The sequence below is a fragment of the Oryctolagus cuniculus genome, chromosome 7 (assembly GCF_964237555.1).
Source record: "Oryctolagus cuniculus chromosome 7, mOryCun1.1, whole genome shotgun sequence".
NCBI lineage: Eukaryota > Metazoa > Chordata > Mammalia > Lagomorpha > Leporidae > Oryctolagus > Oryctolagus cuniculus.
This window is the reverse complement of record NC_091438.1, coordinates 141,814,340-141,842,015: the sequence shown is the minus strand read 5'-3', so window position 1 is coordinate 141,842,015 and position 27,676 is coordinate 141,814,340.

Below are 27,676 nucleotides of genomic sequence, written 5' to 3'. Positions count from 1 at the left end.
CCCGAGGCTGCCCTGCGGGGAAGGGGATGGAGCGGGTGTCCCCGACACCACCAGCTGCAGCTTCTGGGTGCGTGCACCTGCCCATGGTGCCTCTCGTCCCAAGACAGTGGCTCCCAGCTTGACCCTGGAGAGGGCTGGGGCATCGAGCCCTTGGAGCACAGAGAGACAGGCGGAAATTGTCCTTCCTGTCTGTAGGCTTGGCTGCCTGGGGGACAGATGGGAGGTGGGTGACAAGTGTTTTCCCATCACCTGCCTGCGTCCTGCGATTTCATATGGTTTCAACATTTCTGCAGCTGAGTGGCGCCAGGGCTGCAGCCGCGTGAAATTGGGTGGATAAAAGCCGGAGCAGAGGGCGCGGAGACCTTGACTCCCCCCCACACACACTTTGCCAGCAGCTCTGCCAGGGAGGAGCAGGCAGGTTAAGCCGCTGAAGTCAATAAGGGGATGGATCAAGGCTGAAGGAGAAACAGGAAGCGAGATGTGTATCCCACGGAATCGTGGTTCCGCGGCTGCCTCTTGGAAAGCAGGAGCGTCGGGGTGGGGAGGCTCTGTCCGTGGTGCCGAGGAGACCGCAGGCAGCTGGCGGCAGAGTCTGAGGGGCTCCAGCTCCCTGCGCCGAGCACCCACCGTGTGCCACGGCGACCCGGACAGACAAGGCGCCTGGCCCCACGGACAGCCATTCTGTGAGAATACCACAGGGTGACGATCCCCGAGAATCCAAAATCTGAAATTCTCCCTGAGCCAGAACCTGTTGAGGATGAACGCTGACACGAACGGAGAATTCCCCTCCTGACCTCGTGGGACTGCTCACAGTCAAAAGCGGGTGCACTAGCAATGTGTGCTAACTACCTTCAGCGCTGTGTATCAAGTGCTCCCAACATCAGCGAACCTCCTGTTCAGGCTTGGGGCCCGTCCCTAAGAGATCTCACGAGGTATACACAAATATCCCCAAACCCGGAGCCTTCCAAAGTCCAAAACCTGCAAGACTTCCGGTCCTGAGCGTTCAGGGTGAGGGATCCGCCGCCTGTGACAGGGGCCGGGGCTTCGTGCTCACGGTGGCTCTGCACCGTGCTAAGTGCTCTCACCAACGCTCTTCCAAACCTCACAGCCCCCCCACCCCGGGGCATGGAACTGTCCCCACTATTGTGCAGCAACGGCAGCTGAGGCTAGGAAAGTCAGCCCCACACCCGCGCCTCAGCCGGCGGCTTGGCTGCGTTAATTACACAAGTAGATTTCTCTTCCTTTATCAACAGCCATATCAATGTACTGAGGCACAGTGCAAGGGTGGAGGGGGGCAGCAGTGGATGCAGTGGTGTCCAGGAAACCCAGACCTGCTGCTTCTGCACTGGGCGGCTCCCACGCCCTGCCCACAGCTCCTCTCTACATGGACAGGGTGACCCAGAGTATCATTCCCAGTCTGTGTGCACAAGACACACCAAACAGCAATTCCTTGTCCGTGGCATCTAAAAAGTCTGTGGCGAGTTTCAGATTCGAATCCGACTTCGTGCAATGGGTTCTCGTGACCCCATCAGGTCGTGAGTTCTCTCTCCCCCTGACCTTGCAGGAGGCTGGTGTGGTTCCCAGACAGACACCCCCCACCCCCCAAGATGGAGACGTGATGCACCTGCTCCAAGGTCACTGAGCCTTTCCTCATAGCCCAGCTCGAGTCTCACAAAATCGGTCGACGTGGCCACGGCAAGTGGGAGGCTCTGGTTGGCTAAGACCCACGTGGCCCCCTCCACACCATGCAGGCCGACATGAGGGCAGGGAGCTTCCCAAGGGGAAGCCAGCAGCTTTATACCAGGGGCTTTACAACCTCAGCACGTCACTTAAGCTCTGGGGGTCTTGTGAGCCCCACACATGTGTGAGCAGCAGGTAACAGCAGCAAATGCATGCCCAGGGCTTGCTAAGGTGCTTGGGACTGCTGCGATCCCATTTCACAGATGAAGAGACCGAGGCTCAGAGAGGTGAAGTGGCTTGGTCATCTAAGGATGCGGGATTCTGTTCCTAGAAGAGCTCTTAGCCACAAGCCTGCCCTGGAAGGGACAGACACCAATGACCGTGTGACACAATGACAGTGTGAATAATGACGACAGCCTGGAGCCATGTGGGGCTCAGGGAGGCCATCTCCATCCCAGGAGGGCTGGTGCATGTGCAAGGCAGGCCCTAGAAGCCTTCGTTCTCTCCCCTTCCTGCTTCCAACCCTCACAGTGCGCACCAGGGCTGCACCTGGCTGGGAGCCTTCTTGCATTTCTGTAAAACGCGGGGCCCTGAGTCAGCACCCCTCCCCACTCCTTCCCCTTCCGGCTTCTCGCCTCCCTGCCTCGCACACCTGCTTGCATCAGCAGAGACAGAGAAAGGCAAGTCACCGTGGGGACCAGGAGTCTGGATGATGCCTTTTCTACTGGGTGAACTGCGCTGGGGTGGTGGCTCCCGGGGTGCTGGGCCCTCCCAGGCACCTGCGGGTCCCACAGTCCGGGCTCCCCTGGCTGGATGTGGGAGCTTCACCTCACCTGCAGGGGAGCTCAGCAGGTGGGGAGAGTGGACGCTGCAGCTCGGAGGGGCAGAGTCAGAGGCCCTTAGAGAAGGGGTTCCAGGAAGACAGAGGCTGTCGGAGGCCGGACAGAGGACCCCACTGCCCGCTCCCCCAGTTTCCAAGAGGTGCTGTCTTCCTTCCTGTCCTGGAGCCATCTGACCCTGGCCTCGGGCCCAGAACCAGCACAGGGGGAGGCAGGATTGCAGAGACCCCAGTGTACCCACCCCTGTTTGAGTCCCTGGTTCCCCACTCTGCCTTGAGAACCTGAGCTTGGCCTCTCTGTCACTCGCCTGCACTTGGTCCCTCATGGGGCCTCTGCCTGGGGCCAGACCCCCATCGGCTCAGGTGTCCCCTCCTCCAACGCACAGGCTGGTGTTGTGAGCCCCAAATTATAGACGTGGAAGGAACGTGAGGGGGACCCAGACCTCAATCCGTGGGACAGCAAAGCCAGGGCCCTGCACACAGCAAGGACTCCCAGTACCAGAGCCACTGTGAACCGGGGCCAGAGCTGCTGTGAGCCTGGGCAGAGGCGGGCAGGAGTGGCCAGGCCATGGGCAGAGAGGGCTGCAGACGAGGGAAGCGGCCCCTGCAGCCAGGCAGCCGGCCCAGCCTCAGGGTCAAAGAGCAGGAGTCAGACAGCGGTCAAAAGAGGCAGAGACCATCGTGGTGAGCGGCAGGAGCAGAGACCCCTAAGGCTGGCCTCCAGGGTCCTCTCCCAGTGGACCACCCTCACCCTGGACCACACAGAGCCTCCTGCCTCTGTCACGTGGCACATGCTGCTCATTCTAATCTTCCCAGCATGCCCGTCTGGATTTCACCCACTTAAAACTCCTATGCATCCATCAGAACCCAGATTAAAGGTTCCCTCCTTGCCTGCCTGTTTCCCTGCTCTGTATAGTAAACTGTCTTTTCTTCTCCATTGCTTCTGAACCACAGACCAGATGGGGCTGGAACTGTTGGTGTTTGGAGGCGTGGGCCTTCCCAGCCCTGGGAGCAGCCAAGCCTGTGCCCCCGGCTCCACATCCCCAAGGGCAGGCTGGGAACCCCAATTTCACTGTCTCTGGCCACACTGTCAGCAGGAGCTGGCAAGGGCCCCGGGAGACGAGGTGAGTCTCAAACCGAGGAGGGGAGATCGTGTCGGCTTCTGTAGAGACCGGGGCCCACTCAGGCACCCAGGAGACAGCCGTTCCGGGAGCGTGAGGACCCAGGAGACAGCCGTTCCGGGAGCCTGAGGACCCAGCACTCCGGCGCGGACATGGCCAGGAGCCAGGAACTCCATCCGGGTTTCCCACATGGATGGCAGGGGCCCAAGTGCTGGACCCATCACCTGCCTCCCAGGGTGCATTTTAGCACGAAGCCAGATCGGAAGCAGAGGCAGAACTTGAACCAGGTGCTATGACGTGGGGGGCAGGCATCTCAAATGGCAGCTTATCCTAGATTTTTTTAAAAAAGATTTATTAATGTATTTGAAAGTCAGAGTTAGACAGACAGAGAGAGAGAAAGACAGAGGTCTTCCATCCACTGGTTCACTCCCCAATTGGCCACAACAGCCGGAGCTGTGCCGATCTGAAGCCAGGAGCCAGGAGCTTCCTCCGGGTCTCCCACGCAGGTGCAGGGGCCCAAGGACCTGGGCCATCTTCCACTGCTTTCCCAGGCCACAGCAGAGAGCAGGATTGGAAATGGAGCAGCCGGGGCTTGAACGGGCTCCCATATGGGATGCTGGCACTGCAGGCGGCAGCTTTACCACTATGCCACAGCACTGGCCCCCTTACCCTAGATTTTTTTTTAAAAAATTGTATTTGGGAACCAAAAAGAGATGGAGAGGTGCAGACATGCAGAGAAATGGGCACAGAGAGAAAGGACTCCCCAAATGCCCTCAAGATCCGGGGTTGGGGCTGCACTGGGGAAGAAGCCAGGAGCCAGGACCTCTGCCCAGGCCCCCCAGGTGAGTGGCAGGGAGCCAACGACGTGAGTAGTCACTTTCTGCCTCCCTGCGTGTGCATTAGCAGGAAGCTACAATCAGGAACCAGAGCTGGGGATCAAACCAGCCTCTCTGTGTGAGATGTGGGCATCCTAACAAGCATCCTCACTGCCGAGCCAAATGCCTGCCCTGGCCTTGCGCTTTCGAGCCCATGTTAGATACCCCAGAGGCACTTGGATGAAGGGGGGAGTCAGCAGAGAACCTGGCTTCCCTCGGGTACGGTGGGGGCCCTGGGAGCTGGCGAGCTCCCTGGGAGCCTGCCACAGGCCTGCATTTCCATCCGCAGAGGTGAGATCCTGAGATCCGGGGACTCGTGGAGACTGTGGCCACCCAGCCTGCGGCGCCCATGTGTCCCCAGCACCGTCACACCTGCCCTCCACCCCCCACCCAGGGCTGCCAGACATAGAGTCGGGAAGGAAACCTGGCCCTGAGCCTCCTGGCCACAGTCCTGGAGCCATCGACTGGGGTGACGGGCACACCAGCCGCAGGGTCTGGGCTGTGAGTGCAGATACAGCGTCTTCGACCCACCCAGGTCTACACGGGGGTGCTGACGGCTCAGCTGGACAGCTTGATCTCTGTGAACAAATCAACTTTGCGCCACAGCAAAGCAGCAAGCACATTCAGTGTGTCCAGACTTCAGAGGTAGGAAAACTCAATCTGATCCTGCAGGTCAGATTGGTCTCAGCCGCAGGCACCTGCTGTCCTTCCCCGGGGGTCACCCGAGGCCCGTCTCTGTGTCCTCCCAAGCCTGCACCTCCCTCCCCAGCACAGACATGGAATGGCTGGTTTCCCTCTCGGTCTCTCCTTTTCCTTGTCTTCCCTTCCTGCTCCTCAGCTCCCCTCTGGGGGCCAGTGCTCTCTTTCTCTGCTCATGGAGCTCCGGAATGGATGGAAGTTTTCAAAAAGACAAGGAGAGCGCTGGTGGAAACCATCACCTCCCTGCTCTCCGCAAAAAAGCCATTAGTCCAAGGGATGGGTGTCCTTTTATGGAGCTTAAGCAGAGAGGGTGCTGGGGACCCCCTTAGCAGTCACCCCTCCCCTAGCAAAGCAGGAACTCAGAGCAAAGGAGGGTGGCCTCAAGGTAGGGTTAAACAAACCCCGCAGCAGGTGCCCCCGGATGCCCTGAGGGGCTCACAGGAGGGAAGGAAGGAGGGAGGGGGAGAGTGGACCTTCTGCTGGGCCCTTCTCACTCAGTAGCTCTCCGGACCAACTGTCCACTCCTGCCCGCATCCCCCAACCCCGTTCTGATGAGCCGGCCTCTTCCCCCAGCCAGTGAGGGCAAGAGGCTTGGGAGACGGGGATGGAAGGGGCTGTGTGAGGGGAAGCAGGAAGGATATCAAATGCCAGGCCTGCAATCTTGGGTTTGACTTGAAGGCAAAGAGGAGCCATGGGCGGCTGGGATGCTCCTGTCCGTGCACCTGTTCCTTGTGCTGGAGGACAGGACGGGCAACTTAGGGTGGCAGCTCCCTTGAGATGGATGAGAATGAGCCCGAGGCAGGGAGCCCGTGTCCAAGGGGGTGGCCATGGTCAGCTAGGAGTGGCAGGGTTGGGACCTGGCTGGGGTCCAGGAGAGAAGGAGGCAGGCCCTGTCACGAGGCGGCAGGCCAAATCCATGGGCCTTGGTGGCCACAGCAGGAGGAGAGCACGGGGCACTGACGCCACTTGGCCAGCTGCACTCACTCACACAGGTGCCTCTCGGGGGCTTCCCTGCCTCCTCGGCTGATCGGCCTGGGCTCTGATTGTTAGATGGGCAGAGACGGGTGTGAGGTCAGCTGACACCACGGGGCAGTGTCACGTCCAAACCCAGACTAGGGCCAGGGATGCTTCTGAGCAGACCCGACAGCCCCTGGGGACCACCCAGCAGGGGAAGGGCTGGACACGGGAGCGACACACACATTCACACCCGCTCCTCTGTGCATTCGAGCCAAGACCACTCTGTATAACACCAGTCACCTGTGTCCTGATGACCGACTCACCCCTCCTCGGCCTCCTGGGAGGGAAGAGCACTGGGCTCAGAGTCCTGCAGCCCAGGCCTGGCCCCCTCAGCCCCTCCCCAGTGGCTGCCCTCCTGAGCTCCTTTCCAGCTCTGGGCCTCAGTTTCCCCTTCCACCCAGTGAATTTGTGTCTTCTTCCTCTTCCTCCCACATCTAAGCTACAAGCTCCTCCCACACCCATGGGTGCTGATGGGTTTTACGAATCTGAGGGTGTTCTGGGATCCAGCACCGGGGAAGCCCCCAGCCCATGTTTGTCTCTTGCACTAAGGAGTTCTTAGCGGGCTGGAAGTCTGGCTCTGGCAGCTGACAGCCGGGGACCTTCCAGCTGTGACTCGCTGTCTGGGAGCCTGGGCCTCCTGGGTCTTCCTCCCTGCAGCACAGGGCTGTCTGCTCCTGGATCCGGGGAGGCAGGTGGTCTGGAGGCGCAAGGAAGCAGCCGGCGGCCTCTGTGCTTCCCTTCCACGCTCCCGGGCTGGCAGGCCGTGCCCGCGGCCCCAGAGCTCTGGGAAATGGGAGCCTGGAGGTAGATTCTTGTCAATATTTTTTGAGGTCTGCGGAGGGAGGGCGCTCAGCGTGGACAGCGGTGGGCGGCCCCCAGGGCGATCAGTCCAGGGCAGGCTGCAGCCGAGGCAGGAGGTGTCTGGGGCTTCCACGGGCGCAGGCACACATGGGGCTCACCCTGGAAGTGCCCGACTTGGGGCTCAATTTCAGCCATCACTCGTTCTCGATTGAATAAGGCGCCTCACACCCGGATGGGGGATGAGCCCCACCAGGATGAGCCCATGGTGCGCTGGGCCCTCGGTGGCCAGGATTCCTGGTTCTTGGTGACGCGTCCTGAAGTTCAGAATCACACTTGCTCCTCCCCTTCCCCTGTGACATCAGCAGTCACCGGGCAGAACAGCTGTCCTCGCCATCGCACACATCACGGCTCAAGGAGCTGCTGCGGCTCCGTCTGAGGCCTCCCTGCTCACAGCTTCCCCAGCGGCCAGCTCTCCCCTGCTCCTCTACAGGGGGCTCCAGGCAAGGGGCTGATCGCAGTGATGGATGCCAGCGCCCTCACCCCACCCTCATCCGGCCAGTTTTGCCCCTGCTGTTCTCCCTCCTTTCCTTCCCCTTGCTCCGCTGAGTGACTCCTATGCATCCTTCAAAGCCCCGATTTCACCTCTTTGATGAAGCCTTTTCCAGGCAGACTAACTGCTGCCTTGACTGCCCCTCAGCAGCTGGTAGAGAACCCGTCCTGAGCACGAAATGGGCGCTAGGGTCTTCCCACGTGACCTTGCCCGCTGCGTTCACGCATGTCCTGGAACGTGGGCTGGACCTAGCTGGCATCCTCTCCGTCACCTTGCAGGTTTCCTGCCATCTTCTTGTTGGAGTCCAGTGCTGTGGGCAGCCAGCAAGGAGGAGAGGCCTCGGGCCAGGGGTCCACAAGACTCGGACCCTGCCCACTGCCGCAGCACCTTGCAGCCAGGCGGCCTCCCCTGTCAAGCCTTCGCGTGAGGCCACAGCCCTGGCCAGCACTGCCTGCAGCCTCTTGTGAGCCCAAGGCCTGAGTGAGCCCCGGCTGCGTCCCCCACCCCGGGAAGGTGACCCAGACAGTGGGACTCAGCCCAGTATCTGAGTTCGGGGGTCACATGGGGCCAAGTAAGCTATGTGAACAGGCTGTGTTCTGGCCGCCAGGAGCCACAGACCGGAGCCACTCCTGAGCCATCTGTCAGGCAGCACCTGCCGCAGCATCTGAGTCCGCAGGAGTCTGCATCCTTCCAGGACTGCGCTGGGCAGCTGATTCCCACCTCCACGCCTCTGCTCCTGCCTCCGCCCCGCGCCAGCCTGCTGAGTACCCCTGCATCCACAGCTCTTCCGGGAAGTCCCCCAGGCACGGCCTTCCCCAGAGCGGCTCTGTGTGCTTCTGCGCCCCCACATACATGCATATGCACTCACGCATACAAGTACAGCTCGGGGGCGGGCCTTCCTTCACTTGTCTCCCCTCCCCTCGCCCCCTCTAAATTACTTGGTCCTCAGCTTTACAAGAAAATGCTCAAGGGGCCCGCCTTGTGACACAATGAGGTAAGCCCCTACCTGCAACACCGGCATCCCACACTGGCACCAGTTCAAATCCTGGCTGCTCCACTTCTGACCCAGCTCCCTACTCATGTGCCTGGGAAAGCAGTGGAAAATGGCCCAAGTCCTTGGGCCCCTGCACCTGCGTGGGAGACCCGGAAGAAGCTCTTGGCTCCTGGCTTCATATCTGCACAGCTCTGGCTGTTGTGGTCAATTGGGGAGTGAACCAGTGGATGGAAGGCCTCTCTCTCTCTGCCTCTCCTTCTCTCTCTGTGTAACTCTGACTTTCAAATAAATAAATCTTAAAAAAAGGAAGAAAGGAAGAAAGGAAGAAAGGAAGAAAGGAAGGAAGGAAGGAAGGAAGGAAGGAAGGAAGGAAGGAAGGAAGAAAGAAAGAAAGAAAGAAAGAAAGAAAGAAAGAAAGAAAGAAAGAAAGAAAGAAAGAAAGAAAAGAACCACTAGAGGTTGAGAGGTCAGACTCTCCTCGGATGGCAGCTCTGACCTGCCCTCCAGGCTCCACCCATCAACGCCCAGTCCCTGAGCCACCAGGGAGGGAGCGGCAGGGCAGGGAGCTGGGGGAGTTGAGGCCCAGATGAACTCACCCCAAGTTCTCTAACAGAGACACGGAAGGGGGCACAGCTGTTCACAGGGAGGCCAGAGCCACGCATGGGCTGGGAGTGCCTGTCCCTCCTCTGGGCAAAGACTGGAGGGCGGGGCTGAGCTGGATACTGGGTGGCCCTATAAACTGAGGGGGAGGAGCCGGCACTGTGGGGCTGGCGGGAGAAGCCTACCCCCTTCCAGGCATGAAGCTCCGCCCCCACATCCCAACACTCCAGGAACGCTGCATGCCGCTCCCTGAGCTCCCAATGTGCTCCTGGCTCAGCCTTCACACAGGCTGTTCCCTCCACCCGCATACGCTTCCCACCTCTTCCCTGTCTGGGGAGATCCGGATTAACAGCCCTGCAGGGCCGAGGACGGAGGCTGGGGAGGCACCGCCCTTGTCCTGACCTCTGCCGAGGGCCCTGCTGAGAGGGGAGAGCGCTCAGCGAGCACCATGCAGCCTGGCACCGACCACACCGGCAGGGGTGGGGGACTCAGCCCATTGCACAGGTGGAGAAACCGAGGCTCTGAGACACTGAGAAACCTGTTCAAAGTCACCCAGAGGTCAGTGGCAGGGCTGGGATAATGGACAGGGGGCCCCAGGCCAGCCTCGTCCACACGTCCCTTCCCGTCTCAGGCTCCTCCCTGCCCTCATCTCCTGCCTCGGTGCCCTAGGGGTTGACATAGGCTGAGCCACTTGCTGTGTCCCCCTGGCCTGGCCCCAGGCTCTGCTCAGAGGGTCCGGCTGGTCCCTGTGCCTGCCCAGGAGAAGCCTACTTGTTCACTTGTCCCCATGCCTAGCTCCTCATGGGGGTCCACTGGGAAGGGGGAAGCAAGAAGTGGGGGGGGCAGGTCACGTGGGAGCTTATTTGGGCTCCGCAGCAGTGAGATCTGCCCAGCAATGGGACAGGTGGCCCCATCAGGTAGTGAGCTCCTCGTCCCTTCCGGGATTCAAGCTCCTGCTCTCAGGACAGCGCAGGGTGAGCCTGCTGCAGCACTGTGGGGGCTGGGCCAGGGAGGCTTCCTGTGCTGAGCGTGGGCCCAGGCCGCGGGTTTCAGCTTCACGTCCTTCTTGCCTTCATCCTGGCCGTGTGCTCTGATGAACGCGCACTTGACCCCATCGCTCTAGGATTCTGTGACCAGAGTCAGGCTCTCCGGCTGCAGGTCAGTCTCTATCAAGGAACCGAGTCTGTGGGAGATGCTGGTTCCAGGATTCTGTGTGTGGCAGGTGCACAGAACCGGACTGGAGACAGCAAAATTCCCAGAACCCCACTCCGTTCCATGCCTGCAGAAGGGGGTGCAGGGCCACGACTCCAAGCTCCTCTTAGCATTAGCAGGGGTTCCTGCAAGTCCCAGAGACCCCCTTCACATTTCCTTATTTCTCAGTGGGCTCTGAGCCACGGCTGTCCTGTGGCATTCACTTCAGGAATTCGATTAGGGACAGAGAGAAAGGGGAGACTAAGCAAGGAGGGGCTGGGATCCTGGAGCGGGCAGGACCTGCACTCAGTCCTCCAGGAGGTCCCAAGTCAGCCCCCTCTCCACCCACCCAACCTCAGCCCGAGGCTGGGATCCCAGGACCATCTGCAGCACCCAAGAACCCAGAGCCCAGGCCTGGCAGACCTTGCCGGGGGAGGGCACAAGCCTCAGTCTGCACAGCGGGTCTCCTGAAACAGCTCAGGGTCGGCCTGGCCGGAGCCCCCGTGAGCTGCAGGGGCTCTAACTGTCTCGGGGGAAGGTGGGCAGGAACTCCTGCAGGCCACGCAGGCCAGGCTGTCACTCAGATGCGTCCAGGCTTCCCCAGTGAGTGCCCTCCGGGATCGAGGGGGCCACTGCCTGATGACAGCCCCACCCCCCACTTGGCTGGGCTACTCCGCACCAGGGACTCCGTATTCCCTCCGCAGGGGCCTGATCAGGGCTGCCACTGGATGAATGCAGAAGGGGTAAAGGGCTGGGGGGTTCTCATCCCCACCCCTGATTGCCTGTGACCTCTCACTCCTGGAGCTCTGTCCCTGCACCAGGGAACAAGTGCCTGCCAGTCCAGATGGAGTCTCTCACCCTCCCACAGCCCCCGTTAGAGCAATGAGGAAATGGAGCCGTGTGACCAAGGCCACGTGGCATGGAGCCGCAGGGCCAGGGTTCAAACCCAGGACTGTGGGCTCTAAAAGTGTCTTATTGCTCGCGAGCCTCCACTCGCAAGGAAGCCACGGTCCCACGGTGGGGTCTCAGGCCGCTGTCGAGTGACCCTTCAGGACACCAGGTGGGACCCATGCCAGCGACAGTGTGAGTCACCGTGGGAGGATCTGGGAGGTTTTCTGGGCCCGGCGTCTGGGCTCAGAGGCAGCCAGCCTTTGATCCAGGGTCTCAACTCGGGCGCCTCTGATGTGTGGCAAGGAAGCCTTGGGAAGCCAGATCCCATCGGGGGACCGGATGGGGCTGCGAGGCCTCATTACCCATCTGACCTATTTTCCACTTCCTCTCGCCGGGAGCCGAGGTGGCTGCTATAGAAACGGCACAGACCGAGGTGACGGAGGCGGCCCCGGGGGCACTGCTTTTCCACAGAAAGGAGAGGCAGCGTGTGGGTGAAGCAGGGCAGAGACCCAGCCCTTCCACCTGCCACACAAGCCCCTTCTGCTCGCTGAGTCTCGCTTCTCCATCTGTAAAATGGGCCGGACTAGGGTGCTGGCGGCGCTCAGCACGAGGGCGGTGCTCCGTCTGCGCCGTCTCACACCACTTCCTGCCCGCTCCAGGCACACCCGTCAGCGCGTCATCTCCGGTGGACACCATGCAGGGGCTGGCTGTGCGTCAGGGCAGAGCCGGGATGTATCTGGGAGATGACTTCCTGTGGCCATCACCTCCCAGGGGCGCCCGGAGAGGCTGAGTCTCCTGCTGGTGCTGGAGTTTCAGGGACGTCCCCACGGATAAAGCACCCACTGTGTGTGGGCGTTGGCAATGGCAGTTCCCTCGCAGCCCGCGTAGAGCCCCTCTCATCAGGCCCTCTCCCAGGCGGGCCAGGAGGCCAGAGAGGGCTAAGCTGGTTGGCGTGGAGCTTCTGTCACCGGCAAGCCACCGTCCTACTTCGCCCCATTCTGATCACAGCGGCCAGGGGTCACCTCCTGGGCTGCCTGTCCCGTCTGCTGCCTCCTCCCTTTGTGCCATGGAATCCCCAGCCTGCCCCACCCCGCAGATGTCTGCGTCTCGGACATACCAAGCCTCCCCCGTTTGTTACTTCCATGGAGATTGGCTGCAGCCCAGAGTCCCCTAGACCCCAGCCCGGCACACTGTCATTCCAGTCTGGGGCCACTCCGGACTCGCCCGGATCGGCGACAGCACTGCAGCCTTGGGTCCCCCAGGCCTCGGCCTCGGAGCCGTGAGCTCTGCCAGCTTCTGCCGGGGCCCTCGCTGGCACTGGGCCCTGGTCACACCTTTCTCCATCAGTGCCTCCCTGCACAAGTCCCTTCCTCTAGAGGCCAATCTTGTGTCTCTGTCCCCAGAGCTGGCTGGGGCCAGCGCCAAGCTGGGTGTTGCTCCCGGCCAGGGCCCCACTCCAACACCTGTGAGCCTGCCGGCAGCCTGGCAGCGCTGGATTCTGGCGGGCAGAGAGGGAGAGGCCTTCCCTCCGCTGTGCCTGGGGCTCCCACGGTTTAGCAAAGGCCAGGATGGCGACTCCACCGCCTTCCCGGGCCATGGGTCCCACAGGAGGTGGGGAGGAGAGGCGTTCCTCACACTCTGAAGGGGGCTCTGGCTTCCTGGCTCATGGCCCACCCCCACCCACTGGGGGCTTCTGCAAGAAGAGCCCTGGGGGGCAGCAGGAAACCCCTCCCATGAGCACTCCACCTCAGGGGGATTCTGGGGCAGATTCAGCCCTCCCACCGGAGCCAGCACCTTAGGGGTGACCTGGCCTCACTACAGAAGCCCCTCGGCTCATTAGCAAGCAGACTGGAGGGGGCTGGAGGGCACTGGCAGGGGTCAAGGCTGGGAAGGCCATGAGAACTCACGCTCTGGGGCTGAGGAGTTGGGCCCGGGTGGGTGGGACTTCCTCCAGGTCAGGCTGCTGGGAAGTGGAAGCTGGGAGGCGGCCTGGTGCTCCTGTGGTCCACGCTTCCTGAGCTCCTACTGGGTGCAAGAGTGGGGCTAACTCCTTACAACCCTGCAAGGCAGGGACTCTCACCATCCCACTCCATACAAAGTGAGGCCCAGAGAGGGTACGGTGTTTGCCCCAAGCCACACGGAGACCCCTTTCTTACCCTCAGACCACACTCTCCAGGGTGAGAGGGAGCTGGGGTCCTCGGGGAGAGGCCTGCACTTCATAGCAATGTCCTCTGCCCCTGGGCAAGCCCACCTCCCCATCCCCACCCCAAGGGTCCCTGGGTCAATGTGGCCCGGGTCAGAGCTGGCGCAATGGAGCACACAGAGTTCTGACCCCAAGGAGCAGGCGGACCAGTGAGATGCGCACCCAGCCCAGCAGAGTCCCCCGGCCTCGCTCTGCCACCCGTGCGCTCTTAGACCCAGGGACTCCCCTCCCCGCACTGAAGCCGATCCCAAGGCCCCTAGACCTCAGCGACTGCATGGATGTGCGCCAAGTCCCCTGTAAGGACCGCGGTGGGGGTGGGGGAGAACAGTGGTACACATGCGTGTGCATGCGTGTGCAAGCTAGGGCCTGCCCAGGCTGTGAGCCTGGCTGATGCTCTCATCTCCCTCTGGGATAACTGCACAGGTCACCTGCTGGGTCCCTTGTGAGCTTCATGTGTGCGCCAGGGTGGAGGAGTGTTCTAGAGTGAGCGTGGCTACCCTCATCTCCCCAGGCAGGAAACACGCCCAGGGAGGCCACTTGCTCAAGGGCAGTGGCACCTGCTAGCACGGAGCCCCTCTGTGGAATCTACGACAGTGCCAGGACACATGGGCGGGGCGGGGGTGGCCAGCCCTCATGTGGCAGGTGGGGGAGGCGGCCCCCCAGGAAGGAAGCACGCTTCCCTGGTACGGTTGAGGGTCCCTGACCCCCTCGCCCCCTCCCTTCATCTCTGAACTTCAGCTGCAGAATCTGCATGAGCAGGCTCCTCCTGCCTGTCTCACTGGGAGCTGTGAGTCTAGCTGACAGCCCATGACCTGAGCCAGCCCCTCTGCCTCCCAGGGTGTGCATAAGCAGAGCCCAGACTCAAACGCAGCACTCCCATGTGAGATACTCTCTGTGCCAAATGCATTCCCCTGCTCTGCCTTCTGTCTTCCCTTACTCTGGAAGCTTTCCAGAACACTCTCCCCATGCCTGGTTCCCTCCCCTGCAGAGCAGGCCAGCCCAGAGGACGGCGGGTCTCTCACCTGCTCCTCCCGGGACCTGTCACTCAGGTCACTGTTTCCCGGCCCCAGCTTTCCCGGCAGCCACCTCTGCATCCTGCACCCGAGCCCACGCGGCTGTCACAGAACCGCTGACCAGGCAGCTCTCCCTCCCGCGTTCCCTTCGCGGTTCATTTGTGAGCCTGCAGAACCTCTGGCAGTGTCTGTGCTCAGTTCCACCCACGCAACCTCACGCCGGGATCAGCGGGTCCCTCCTGGCCCCTGCTCCTGGGGACCTGGGCTGTGTCTGTGTAGACCAGGAGTCCCGCTGGGGACAGAGCCCTGTGTGCATGGGAGGCGGCCTCCCAGGCCAGCAGCACTCGGTGAAGGTCTTCTCGGGCTGTCACTGAGCCTGCTGGGCCGGCTGTCAGCTGGACGGGGCCTCTATCTGCCCTTGGGTTCGCTGGGGTCTGGCCTGTCCCTCCTGCTGCCCCCTCCCCCATCTCTGTCCTTGCCCTCACCCCTTTTCTCTTTCTTTCCTGCTCCCGCTCCTCGTTCCCTATATCCCCCTAATCTCTTCCTTCCTCCACCTCCCTCCTCACCCCCCTCTCTTCCTCCCTTCCTCCTCTACCTTCTATCTGAGGGTGGTGGCCACGGCCACGGCCATGGCCACAGAGGCTTCTTCCCCACCGCCCTCAAAGGCACCTTGGGCCACGGTGAACAAAGTACCGAGTGCCCAGGGCCTGATGGGCAGCACAGGAACAGGAAGGAGTGCTACTCGGGGTCAGAGCAGAGCAGCCCCACCTCCCACCGAGCGCCTGCTGCGTGAGAGGCTGGGGGCCAGTGCACCGGGGCTTGCCTCTCAGGCCCCTGTGTGACCTCGGATGACGCACTTAACCTCTCGGAGTGTCTCCTGCCTCCTCTGTGGGGTGGAGCCAATGCAACAGGAGGGCAGTGCAGGCCGAGTGAGGCTGTGTGTGCAAGTCACCGTCGCAGGGCCCGGCCAGAAAACCATGCAGAGGGCCGCGCGCAGGCCACCTAAGCTGGTGTGGTTCGTGTGGCTGGGCCTGGCTGTCGGGATCTTTACCTTGGTGACATCACTGAATGTCTTCTTTGCATGGTTTGGTTGTCCGTGTGCACCGCAGAATCTGTACCGCCCAGCTCTCTCCACCCGCTCACCTATCTAACCACATGTCACGAGCCATCAGCACCCGACAGACGCCAGGGGGCTGTACTTTGAGATGGAGCACCTCACCGGGGGGCAGAGCAGTCCCCAGGGCCCCCACCAAGTACACCCCACAGCCCCTGCCCCGAGGGACCCCTACGCTGCTTCGTAGGCTTCTCATGGCTGCGTTTTGGAGGAAAACGCCCACTCGGCTTGAGACTTCAGGTGGGAAAGAAGGAATTTGCCAGCATAGAAACAGCGCAGGCGCAGAGGAAATCGCAGACAAGTCTGAGTCCGCTTAGCCGGCTTCTGCTCACCCCGCGTCACTGTCAACAACAACCTGGAGGGAAAAGCCGCGGCTCCAGGGCCGGCATCTCGACCCGCGAGCGCTAAGCGCACGGGACTCCCAGAGACAGAGACACCAGCGAAAACTCCAGCGCCCAGGCTGCCGGCGAACGATCACAGGGCACAGGGCCTCGTGAGTGGTCAGGGCGACGGGAAGGCCGGAACCCGAGAATTCCCATTTCCCACCGCTACTTGGGCGGCAGTGGAGCTCCGCCCACACCCTGCCCTGGGGATGACAGAGCTCCCTGAGAACCAGCTCAGCAGCGTCTGGTAAAGCCGACTCCAGCAGCTCTGCCCCCAGAACAGCCCCGAGAGACCCCGAGAGACCCGTGCAGGGCGCCAGGACACTTGCGGGGGAATGCTCACAGCAGCCGCATTCGGAAGAGCAAGCGCCTCGCAGAAACCCGATCCGTGCTCCCAGGTCCCTCCAGACCTCTGCGTGGGCGTGGGCGTGGGCGTGTCGGGACTCCGCCCTGGGCTGCCTGGCCGGACCTGCCCCCCCTTCCTGGATGGGGCGTGGAGCTCCCTGCAGACTCCGCCTCCACAGACAGACCCCGGTCGGTCCCTCCCTGACTATGGGGGAATCTGGCCTGAACCCACAGAGTGGAATCGGGAATCATTCTCTCTCTCCTTCCCTCCCTCCCCCCACAAACAGACCACCAGTCTGAGTGACAGCAAGTGCTGCGCCCCCCTCCTCCCCTTGCACACAGCAGTGAGAGCCGCTTCTCTCTGGGGGCCATCATGCTCTTTCACTGCCCCTCCACAGCCTGCACAGCCCACCTCCGGCTCTGCTGCCTCACAGGTAAGGAGGCGGGGCTCCTGGGTGGGCGGGGGAGGGAGGAAGGACTTGGATGAGTTTCCTTGAGTTTAGAGCCTGGCCAGGATGGAAGAAGAGGGAGAGGGGAAGTCATCGTGGCAGGCCAAGCCCCCGAGCAGGCTCCAGCTCCATCTCCCAGAACAGCTGCCCTGGCTCCGGACATCAGGCCTCAAGTCCCAGCCCCAAAGCTTAAGGCTTCCCCAGCCACAGAAGACAGGTAATAAGTAAAGGAGTGCAAATCAGGAACTAAGTTTATGACAATAAATCGTGGCTCTCTACCAGGGGTCCGGGACGAGGCAGTGCGTTAGGGAGTGGGCAGGGGAGGCTTCTCTTAGGAAGCGCCACTGGAACAGAGACCGGAACAAAGTGGAGGAGTGAAGCTTGCCAACACTGGCCAAGAAAACGCCCCGCTTGCAGGGAGCAGCAGGTACAAAGGCCCTGAGGTGGAAGAAAAGAGCGGCAGTGCTCGAGGGACCGTGAGCCGGCCAGTGTGCCTCCATGAGGCGAAGCAGCGGGTGGGAACCGAGGGCTTGGCGAGAGGAAGACGGTGCCACGCCCCTCATGATAGACTCCGGAGCTCATTTTTAGCTTTGAGGGGATTCATTGCAGAGTTATAAGCAGGAGAGTGACGTGTTCTAACTTACTTCCTAAAAAGATCACTCTGGCTTGTGGGAGACAGGAATCAGGGGGACCAGAGAGGGGCCGGGAGAGGGGTGGGAGGTGGTCCCTCCCCAGGAGTCGTCGAAGGATTGGGTTGTGCTATGCTTTAGACGTGGTTGAGCATGGGCCCCCAAGGCTCCCCAGTGTTGTGATGCTTGGAGGTGGAAGAACCCTTAGCAGGTGCAGGAGGTAGGTAGGTCAAAGGGCATCACCCTTGGTAAGAGTCACGTAGCTCTCACAGGACCCTGGTCAGTTCGTACAAGGGCAAGTTGCTATGGAAGTGGCCAGCCCAGCTCCTGAGTATGGCTGGTCCCTGTCTCCCGTGCTGTCTTTGTTAGTTCATCAAGACCCGCCCACTGTCCCGGCCCCGACAGAAGCTGCGATGTTCCGACCAATGCTGTGAGCTTTCGGCGTCATCGCCTCGTCTCCGGCCACCCTGGACCACCCTCCACTGCTCCTTTCAGAAATCGCATTCAGCTGCCAGCAACAGGGATGGAAAATGCAGCAGCATAAACAAACGGAGAGTCTTTTCCCTCTCATGTAAGAGTTTTAGACGAAGAAGTCCACGTATGATACACTCTTCCCATGTCCCAGGCTCCTTCTTTGTTGTTGCATGACCGCATCCTAAGACAGCCTGTTGATGATATAACGACTGCTGGAGCTGTAGACATTACTGTTGCATTCCAGACAGGACTGGAAAACAAAAGGAAAGGAGAAGACAGCAGCAAAGAGGGTTCTGTCTCTGCTGAGCTCCCGTCACAGAGCTCTCCTGTAAGCCGCACTTCCACTCAGTTCCCACTGCCACTCAGGCTCCATTGGCCTCTCCTATTTGAAAGGCAGAAAGGGCGCTGGGGAACGTAGCTTTACCCAGAACCTTTGTCCACCTCAACATCATCAGTTTTCTGCACTAAAGAAGAGAAGTCCGGTGACCGGCACCGTGGCGCACTAGGTTAATCCTCTGCCTGCGGCGCCGGCATCCCATATGGGCGTCCGGTTCTAGTCCCAGTTGCTCCTCTTCCAATCCAGCTCTCTGCTGTGGCCCGGGAAGGCAGTGGAGGATGGTCCAGGTGCTTGGGCCCTGCACCCACATGGGAGACCAGGAGGAAGCACCTGGCTCCTGGCTTCGGATTGGCGCATCTCCGGCCATTACGACCATTTGGGGTGTGAACTAACGGAAGGAAGACCTTTCTCTCTGTCTGTCTCTCTCTCACTGTCTGTAACTCTGCCTGTCAAATAAATAAGTAAATAAAATCTTTAAAAAAAAGAGAGAGAGAGAGAAGTCTGGCTGGTGTGCGACAACCTGCAGTCTGGACACCGGCCACGCACCAGGGGACTTGGAGGGGACCTAGCATTGCCGAGGCTCCGAGGGGACCTAGCGCACCTGAGCTGAGAGCTCTGCCCGCAGAGTCCTTGTGGGAGAGGAGTTTACAGACCCCGTCTTATCCACTTCCATCTAAAAACAGTGTTTTAGGGACAGGGTGAGGCACTGCAAGGAAGGCCGCATCCCACATTGGCATGAGTGCCTGAGCCTGAGTCCCAGCGCTGCCTGGGACCCAACTGCCTGCTAAGTCGCACCTGGGAGGCAGCAGGTGAGTGCTCAAGTCTCCACATGGGAGACCTAAGTGAGTGCCTAGGTCATGACTTTAGCCTTGCCCAGCCCCCACTGCTGTGGCCATTGGGGAGTGAGCCAGAGAGTGGGAGCTCTCTCTCTCTCTCTCAAATAAAGAAGTAAATAACAAAGCTGGTTTGGATTTTGTGTGCCTGTGTATTAAAGCTGTCTATCAGTTTGGGCAGGATTGATGTGGAATGAGACTGAGTCTTCCATTTCATGACTGGGATGCATCTTTCTATTCATTTAATTATTCCCTAATTTTCCAATAAAAGAATTTATTGTCTTCAGAATAGAGGGCTTGCTCATTAAAAGAAAAATCCCTTATTTTTTAATGCCATTAAAAATGGTGTTTGTCTAGTCTGGTTTTGTTTCTATAGCAACATACCTGAGATCAGGTAATTTATTAAAAAAAAGAAAAGCGTATTTGGCTCATGGCTCTGGAGGCTGGGAAACCCATGACCATGGCATCAGCACCAGATTGGTAACCGGTGGGGACCTCCTTGCTGCTTCCTAATGGGACAGAGGGCATCCCTTGTGGGCAGAGCAAGCCACTAGCTTGGGTCTGTCTTCCTTCCTAAGGCCCCACCCCCATGATCTCATTGGACCCTAACTTCCTCCCAAAAGCCCCGCAACACATGAACTTCCCTGGAGGCCACATGCAGACGGTAGAGGTATTGTTTTGCAGTCTCCTAGGCAAGTGTTTTGTCAACACAGAGCAGGAGTCCGCGCACTTGCTCTGTAGCCAGCCAGAGTGTGTTTTGCCCTACAAACCATATGCCCTGTGTCACAAATGTTTAACTTTGGCGTTTTATCATGCAATTAGCTGTAGACCACATGCAAACAAATGAGCTTTGGCTGGGGTTCAGGACAAGTTTGTTTATGAATGCTAAAATTAGATTCTAGTGCAAGCTTGGGTGTCACAACATATTATTAGATTGGGGATTGTTTTCAGTTATTTGACAAATTTTTAAAAGCATGCTTAGCTCATAGAGCATGCAAAAACAGGCAGCAGGCAACAGTGGGCTCAGAGTCGGTTCATCCATCTCTGCACAGAGAAATCATTTGATTTTTATGCTTTGGCCCCTACATGTATTCACGTATAGCTTTATAGTTTTGCTTAACGTTGCATCCTGAAATTTGTTAAAGTCATCACCAGGTTGTGTGTGTGTGTGTGTGTGTGTGTGTGTGTGTTGTTGGGGCTTGGGAGACTGATTATAGATTCCTTAAGATTTTCTATAAAATGCTTGTATCGTCTGTGATCAATGGGAATTTTAATTCACCCTTCCTAAACTTCCGGGCTTCTGCTTCATTTTCTTGCTTTATTGCGCTAGCACATCAGGAGTGGTGATGGCGCGGGGCTTGTGCCCAACAGGGGGCGCCTTCCGTCTTTACTGCCGGACGCCATGTTGGCTGTGGGCCATGCACAGGGGCTCTGTAGAGTTCTGGTCATAAATGGCTGTGGAAGCTCTTAGATGCTTTCTTGGCCTCTGTTGCAATGATCACATGGCTTTTCCCCTCTGTTATGCTGACCTGTTATGATTGACCTGCAAACCTGGAACCAGTCTTCATTCCTGATCATTTCTACCTGGTCGTAATGCATTATTGCTCGTTTTATGCATTTCAGGATTTTATGTGCTTTTTCAATGGCTTTTGTATCCCTGTTCTTGGGTTAGCGTTCTTCCTTCTAATGCACTCAGCCTGGTTTGATGTCAGAGATACACTGGCCTCAGCACCAACTATGAAAGCTCCTCGCCCCTCATTACCTGAATGAATTTGTAGATTATTACTTGTTTCACAAATATCAGATGGAATTGCCCATTTGTTCCGGGAGCTTTCTTTGCAGAGAACAATCTTAGTTACGAACACAATTTAAACATTAGGTCTTTGGCTACTGAGAATTTCTATTTTGAGGCAGGCATTGTTGCCCAACAGGTTAAGCCACAGCTTGCAACGCTGGCTTCCCATATCTGAGTCCTGGCTGCTCTGCTCCCAATCCAGCTCCCTGTCAAGGTGCCTGGGAAAGCAGTGAAAGATGGCTGGGGTCCTTGGGCCCCTGCCATTCATGTGGGAGACCGGGAAGGAGTTCCCAGGCTCCTGGCTTCAGCCTATTGTAGCCTTGGCTATTGTGACCATTCAGGGAGTGAACCACGGGTAAAAGATGTATTTCTCTCTGTCTCTTCTTCTCTCTTTCTTGCTCTGCCTTTCAAATAAATAAATAATTTTTAAAATTTCTATTTCTTCTTTTTTAAAAATAGATTTATTTTATTTATTTGAAAGAGTTAGAGAGAGAGACAGAGAAAGAGGCAAGTCTTCCATCGCTGGTTCACTCCCCAAATGGCTGTAACAGTCAGAGCTGAGCCAATCTGAAATCAGGAACCAGGAGCTTCCTCTTGGTCTCCTGCATGGGTGCAAGGGCCCAAGGACTTGGACCATCTTCCACTGCTTTCCCAGGCACATTAGCAGGGAGCTGGACTGGAAGTGGAGCAGCCAGGACTTGAACTGGCACTCATATGGGATGCTGGTGCTGCAGGCCAGGGCTTTAACCTGCTACCCCACAGCACCAGCCCCTCTTCTTTTTTTTAAAAAAAAAGATTTATTCAGAGTCCGACTCTGTGGCATAGCAGATAAAGCTGCCACTTACAGTGCCAGCATCCCGTATGGGCACCGGTTCGAGTCTCGGCTGCTCCACTTATGATCCGGTTCAAGCCCCGGCTGCTCCACTTCTGGTCCAGCTCTCTGCTATGGCCAGGGAAAGCAGTAGAAGATGGCCCAGGTCCTTGAGCCCCTGCACCCGTGTGGAAGACCTGGAAGAAGCTCCAGTCTTCTGGCTTCGGATCTGTCCAGCTCTGGCAATTGCAGCTATCTGGGGAGTAAACCAGCAGATGGAAGACCTCACTCTCTGTCTCTTCCACTCTCTGTCTATAACTCTGCCTCTCAAATAAATAAATACATTTTAAAAATATATTTATTTGTTTGTTTATTTGAAAGCCAGAGTTAGAGACAGAGAGAGGAAGAGACAGTGAGAGAGAAATCTTCCATCCACTGGTTCACTCCCCAGAAGACTACAACATCCAGGCAGGGCCAGACTGAAATCAGGAGCCAGGAGTTTCTTCTGGGTCTCCCATGTAGGTGCAGGGGCCCAAGCACTTGGGACATACTCTGCTGTTTTCCAAGATTCATGAGCAGGGAGCTGGATGAGAAGTAGAGCAGCTGGGACTCAAACTGATGTCCGTATGAGATGCCGACACTGCAGGCGGCAGCTTTATCTGCTATGCCACAATACCAGCCCCTCGATTTCTTCTTAAGATAGTTTTTGCATAGTATATATTTCAAGAAATTTCTCAGTTTTATCTGTTATTGACACACAATCATTCCTAACATTCCATCATTGTCATTTTAATGTCTGTGTAGTCTGTAGTGATGTCTCCTCTACCATTCCTGATATTATTGGTTTGTTTCCTCTCCTTTTTCTCATGTTGTCTTAGTCATCTCAAGTTGCCATGACAAAATACTGTTTACTGGGTGGCTTCAACAGAAGAAACATTTTATGCAGTTCAGAGGCTGGGAAGTTCAAGGTCAAGGTTCCAGCTGATCTGTTTCCTGGTCAGGGTTCACTTCCTGCTTCTAAGATGGCTGCCTTCTCACTATGCCCTCATATGGTGGAAAGAGAGGAGGAGGAAGAGAGGACATTCACAGGGTCTCTTCTTATAAGAACACTAACCCACCCACATCAGGTGTCACCCTCAAGGCCTCATCCACCCCTGCTTACCTCTTTATAGATCCTATTGCCAAATACAATTGTGTAGGGGTGGGGCTTTGGATATGGATTCAGGGGTGGGGAATACAATGCAGTCTAAGTCACGTGACTTCTTGATGATTCGACAACTTTGATGCGTTCCTGTTTGCCTCTTGCACACTCTTGTCTTGAAGTCTATGTTCTCTGATATTACCATGGCCATGTCTGCTTTCCTACACATGAGTCTTCTCCCATACGCTTTGCTTTTAGCTTGCCCGTGTCGTTAGATTTAACGTGTGAGCTCTGTAAACATCACATAATTGGGTACTATTTTTTAAACTTAGAATCTCGGGCTTTTTGTTTCGCATAGGTGTAGGTTTACTTTCCCATCTATTTTTTTTTTCTGTTTGGCTCTTTTGTTCTGTTTCTTTGGTCTTCCTCTCTGTCCTCTTTTAGGATTAACTGAGTGTGCTTTGGAATTCCAATCTATCTTCTTTACTAATGTTTTGATTTTGTGTCCTTGTGTTATCCTCAGTATTTGCCCTAATACCTATAATATGTTGTTTTCCCATTGAAATATTACTTCCACATGTGAGAACAATGGTCATCTCAGGCTAACTAAAATTAGATGCATACCATGTGATTTATGTTAGAACCTCGTAACAATGCAATCACATCTGTATTCACTCGCATTCATATTATTTTCATATGCTTTATTTCTGCCTGCATTTCAAACCCCACAGTCCATCGCTATCATTTATCCTCCAAGTCATTAATTAGCTTGCATAGGATTTGAGGGAAAACAACTTGCATACTTGCCATTCCCGTTGCTTCCTCTTGCTTTCTGTGGATCTGGGAGGTCAGCAGGTGTCATGGACCTTTAGAGTGAGAACTCCCTCTAGGGTAGTCTGTGGCACGGGCCTGCCACCAGCAGCAGCCAGCTCGCCTTGTTTCCTCTCCACCAACAGAACAATGAGTTACAGTCCAGAGAGACACAGGAGGGATGGTGGAGAAAAGTTTATGAACGTACATTCCAAGGAGGAATGGGGCAGTTGAGAGGAAGACCCTGCGCTCTGTCCCTGGTTCGGAGCTTTATCCAGAACGTGTGAGAGGAGTTGACTGTGATGTGGCCGTGATTGACATTTGAGGTTGATGGCTAGGACTTGCTGGCCTTGGGGGTCTGTGAGCACCCGGGTGGCTATCGCTGGGCATTTCTGTTGGTGCTGAGCTCCCCTGTGTTATCTGAATGCTCTGGCTACAAGTTAAAGCGCCGAGTGGGCAGTCTTGGGTGGGTCCCACTAGAGAGCAGGGTCCTAGCTTTGCCCCTGGAAGAGGGTCTGTTGGCCGCTCCCCAGTCACTCCTGTCTAATTATCTGCTGAAAACAGTATTCTTTCATTTTCTGAAAATGATTTTTAATTTGCTTTAACTTCAAAGAGGTTTTGAGCTGTATCAAAAAATTAGAGGTTACAGTTGTTTGTTTCCTTCCAGGACGTTATGCAGCCTTGAGGCATCCGTTGCTCTGACACAACACGGCCGTTCACGGTCCCCATAGTCCCCTGCTTCACCGTAGCCCTCCCCTCCTCCACCGTCCTTCCCCAGGGCTGAGGTATGGGAGCTGGCCTCGGATGTGGCCGGCTCTGGTTTTCTATGTAATCGTCCTCCGTGGGAGTCACTGAGCTGCCTCAACCAGGAGGCTGCTGTCTCTCGCTGACCTGTGAATTGGCTTTTCTAATATTTTCACATTTTTTCCCAATATTTTGTCAGGTTTTGTTTAGCTTCTTCTTTCTCTCTTCTCACAGGACACTGAGGCTCTGCGGCTTGTTTTCAGTAACTTTCTGTGATTGAATCTATGGCCAGCTTTCAAGTCCACTGATCCCTTCTGTGTGCTGAACAACAGACTGCTAGTCCCCTCCAACAAGCTTATTTTAGCTTTCAAAACAGCTTTAGATATATAGAAAAATTGAACCGGAGGTACAGAGTCCTATTATACATAATCACACATGTAGCTTTTCCTGTTGTTGTTGTTGTTGTTGTTGTTTTAAAGATTTGTTTATTTTTATTTGAAAGGCAGAGTTGAGAGAGAGAATATCTTCCATCCACTGGTTCACTCCCCAAATGACTGCCACAGCCAGGGCTAGCCCAGGCTGAAGCCAGGAGCCTGGGACTCCATCCCAGTATCCCACATGGATTCAGGGGTCCAAGGACTCGGGCCGTCCTCTGCTGCTTTCCCAGACACATCAGCAGGGAGATGGATCACAAGTGGAGAAGCCAGGACTCAAACCAGCACTGTAGGAGATGCCGGCGTTGCAGACGGCAGCTGAACTCATTGTACCAGCACCACAGCCCCATTTCCTATTACAACATCTTACATTCTCATGGCACGTTAGCCTCAACTAACGAACCAGTATTGACTGATAGCCACTGGCCAAAGTCCGCACTTCACTCATCGTCCCTTAGTGCTGATGTAAATTCCCTCTCCTGGGCCCGGACCCCGCGGCCCCATGCCACACCCAGCTGCCGTGCCATCCGTGATGCCTCCTGGCTGCAGCAGACTCTCAGATGGTCCTTGCTTCTGGTGCCCTGGACAGCTTTGAGGAGCAGTGGTGAAGTGCACTGTTGGATGGCCCGCTACTGAGATTAGGTTAGGGTGAGAAGGCCATGGCTGTAACGTGCCACTCACATGACATGAAGGTACATCCTGCCAGTCCTATCTGTGCTTGTTGATGCTAACCTCGCCCTAGCTGAAGAAGTGTTGGTCAGGTTTCTCTACCGTGAAGTTACTCTTTCTTCCCTCTCCCCTTTCCCCACTGTATTCTTGGGAAGGTTGTCACCGTGAGCTGCTCACACTTAAGGAGTGGGGAGCTGTGCTCCCTTCTTGATTGGGACGGTTTCTATATAAATTCTTCAGGAACTTCTGAAAAAAATACTTACCTCTTCACTATTTATTAATGCATTCAATCATTTATTTATATCAGTATGGATTCGTGGATATTCATTTCATTTTAGGTTATGATCCAATATTTGATTTACTTATTTTGCCTAAATTGTTCAAGCTTTGACCAGCTTTTCCTATAAGTTGGCATATTTTTTCTTTTCTTTTCTTTTTATAAAGATTTATTTATTTATTTGAAAGTCAGAGTTACACAGAGAGAGTAGGAGAGGAAGAGAGAGAAAGAGAGAGAGATCTTCCATCTGCTGGTTCACTCCCCAGATGGCTGCAACTGCCAGAGCTGCACAGATATGAAGCCAGGAGCCAGGAGCTTCTTCCGGGTCTCCCACGAGGGTGCAGGGGCCCAAGGACTTTGACCATCTTCTACTGCTTTCCCAGGCCATATCAAAGAGCTGGATTGGAAGTGCAGCAGCTGGGACTTGAACCAGTGCCCATATGGGATGCTGACACTGCAGTTGGCAGCTTTACCCACTACACCACAGCACTGACCCCAACATATTTTTTCAAAGTTATTCCAAAAGCCTTGTCTGCTGTTTTCAACATCAGAGTCATCTATTTTTTCTCTCCATGTTAAGTCATATTTTCCTGTTCCTTCAAAGTCTAGTCATTTTTGATTGTATGCTGGGCATTGTAATGACACTTTCTTTCCAGGGACTTCATTTTATTATCTTCCTGAGGAGTGACAACTGCTGTTTTGGCTAGTAGTTAATACTGGGTAATCTTTAACTTGTGGATTCTTGCATTTACATTTTCTTTGGGCAGGTGTATTTCAGTTTTGGTCCTAATGTAAAGGTGAGTCCCTCAGACACAGATGCAGACTTTGCTCCTCGCATGGCCCTGCTGGGAATCTGTTCTCCAGACTCTGATGTCAGATGCCGTTTTCCCCACTTTGGGCAGGTGCCAGAATCTCTACTCAGCAGCAGCTTCCTTGCTGTTTCCCTTGCCAGCACCTGCCAGGTGTTCTACAAGGATCTGAAGGGACTTCATGTAGAGTGTGGAGATCCCCCTCGTGTCCTCTTGTTCAGGATTTCCCTTCAAATCCCAGGCACTTTGTAGTCTCCATGTCTTTCCTCCAACTCCCCAGATCACTCAGAAGGCAGGTTTCCTTCAGACCCTGGAGTTCCCTTAGAGGAGAGGAATCTCAGATGACTCTCACCCAGCAGGGCTCCCTTCCTTTCAGGGTCAAATCACCCCCACTGCTGCTGGTTCGTGGTTACTCTCCACTTTCTTCAAACATTAAAATATTTTTCAAGAACTCATAATTTACCCAGTATAAGCTATTCTGGCAGTGTCAATCTTCATTGCATTGGCATGCATTCTTGATATATTAATATATATTTGATATCTGAATCAAGTTCCATTTGATGGTATAAGTCACGAGGTTTCCTGAACAACTACTTGTGCATTCTCTCTCTCTCTCTCAGCCTCCAGCCTCCACTATGGTACAGGGCTAATAGTTCCAAGGTTGTTGGCTTGTTGATAAGGGCTAAGGAACCTGGCACACAGCATGTGCTCACCAAACGTGACTGCCTTTCCTTACCCCTCAGTACTGCTCCCTGGAAGCTGGTGCCAACACACTATGACTTGCATCCAGAGTGCAGCCCTGCTCTCATCTCTTTCCTGCCTGTGTCTCCCAGCAATGCCTGGCTTTTAGGAACTTCTGGTCTACCCAAACCCACTCTTTGAAAATCAGTCCTGTTTGTGGTGCATCGATAAGAAGGTGACTCCTGCAGGTTCAGGGGGCCTGTCTTCCCCTGTTTTGGATTTCTGCCTCCTTAAAAAAGGAAGACAATTATGATGGGCATTCCTTCATTCAGTTAACACTACTGAGCACCTGCTGTGTACTGAGCAGTGTCCCAAATGCTAGGGAGTAGCAATGACAAAGAGGGTCAATGTCTCTGTTCTTATTGACATACTGGGTGGAGGGGCAAGCTGCACACCAGTTGGTCCATA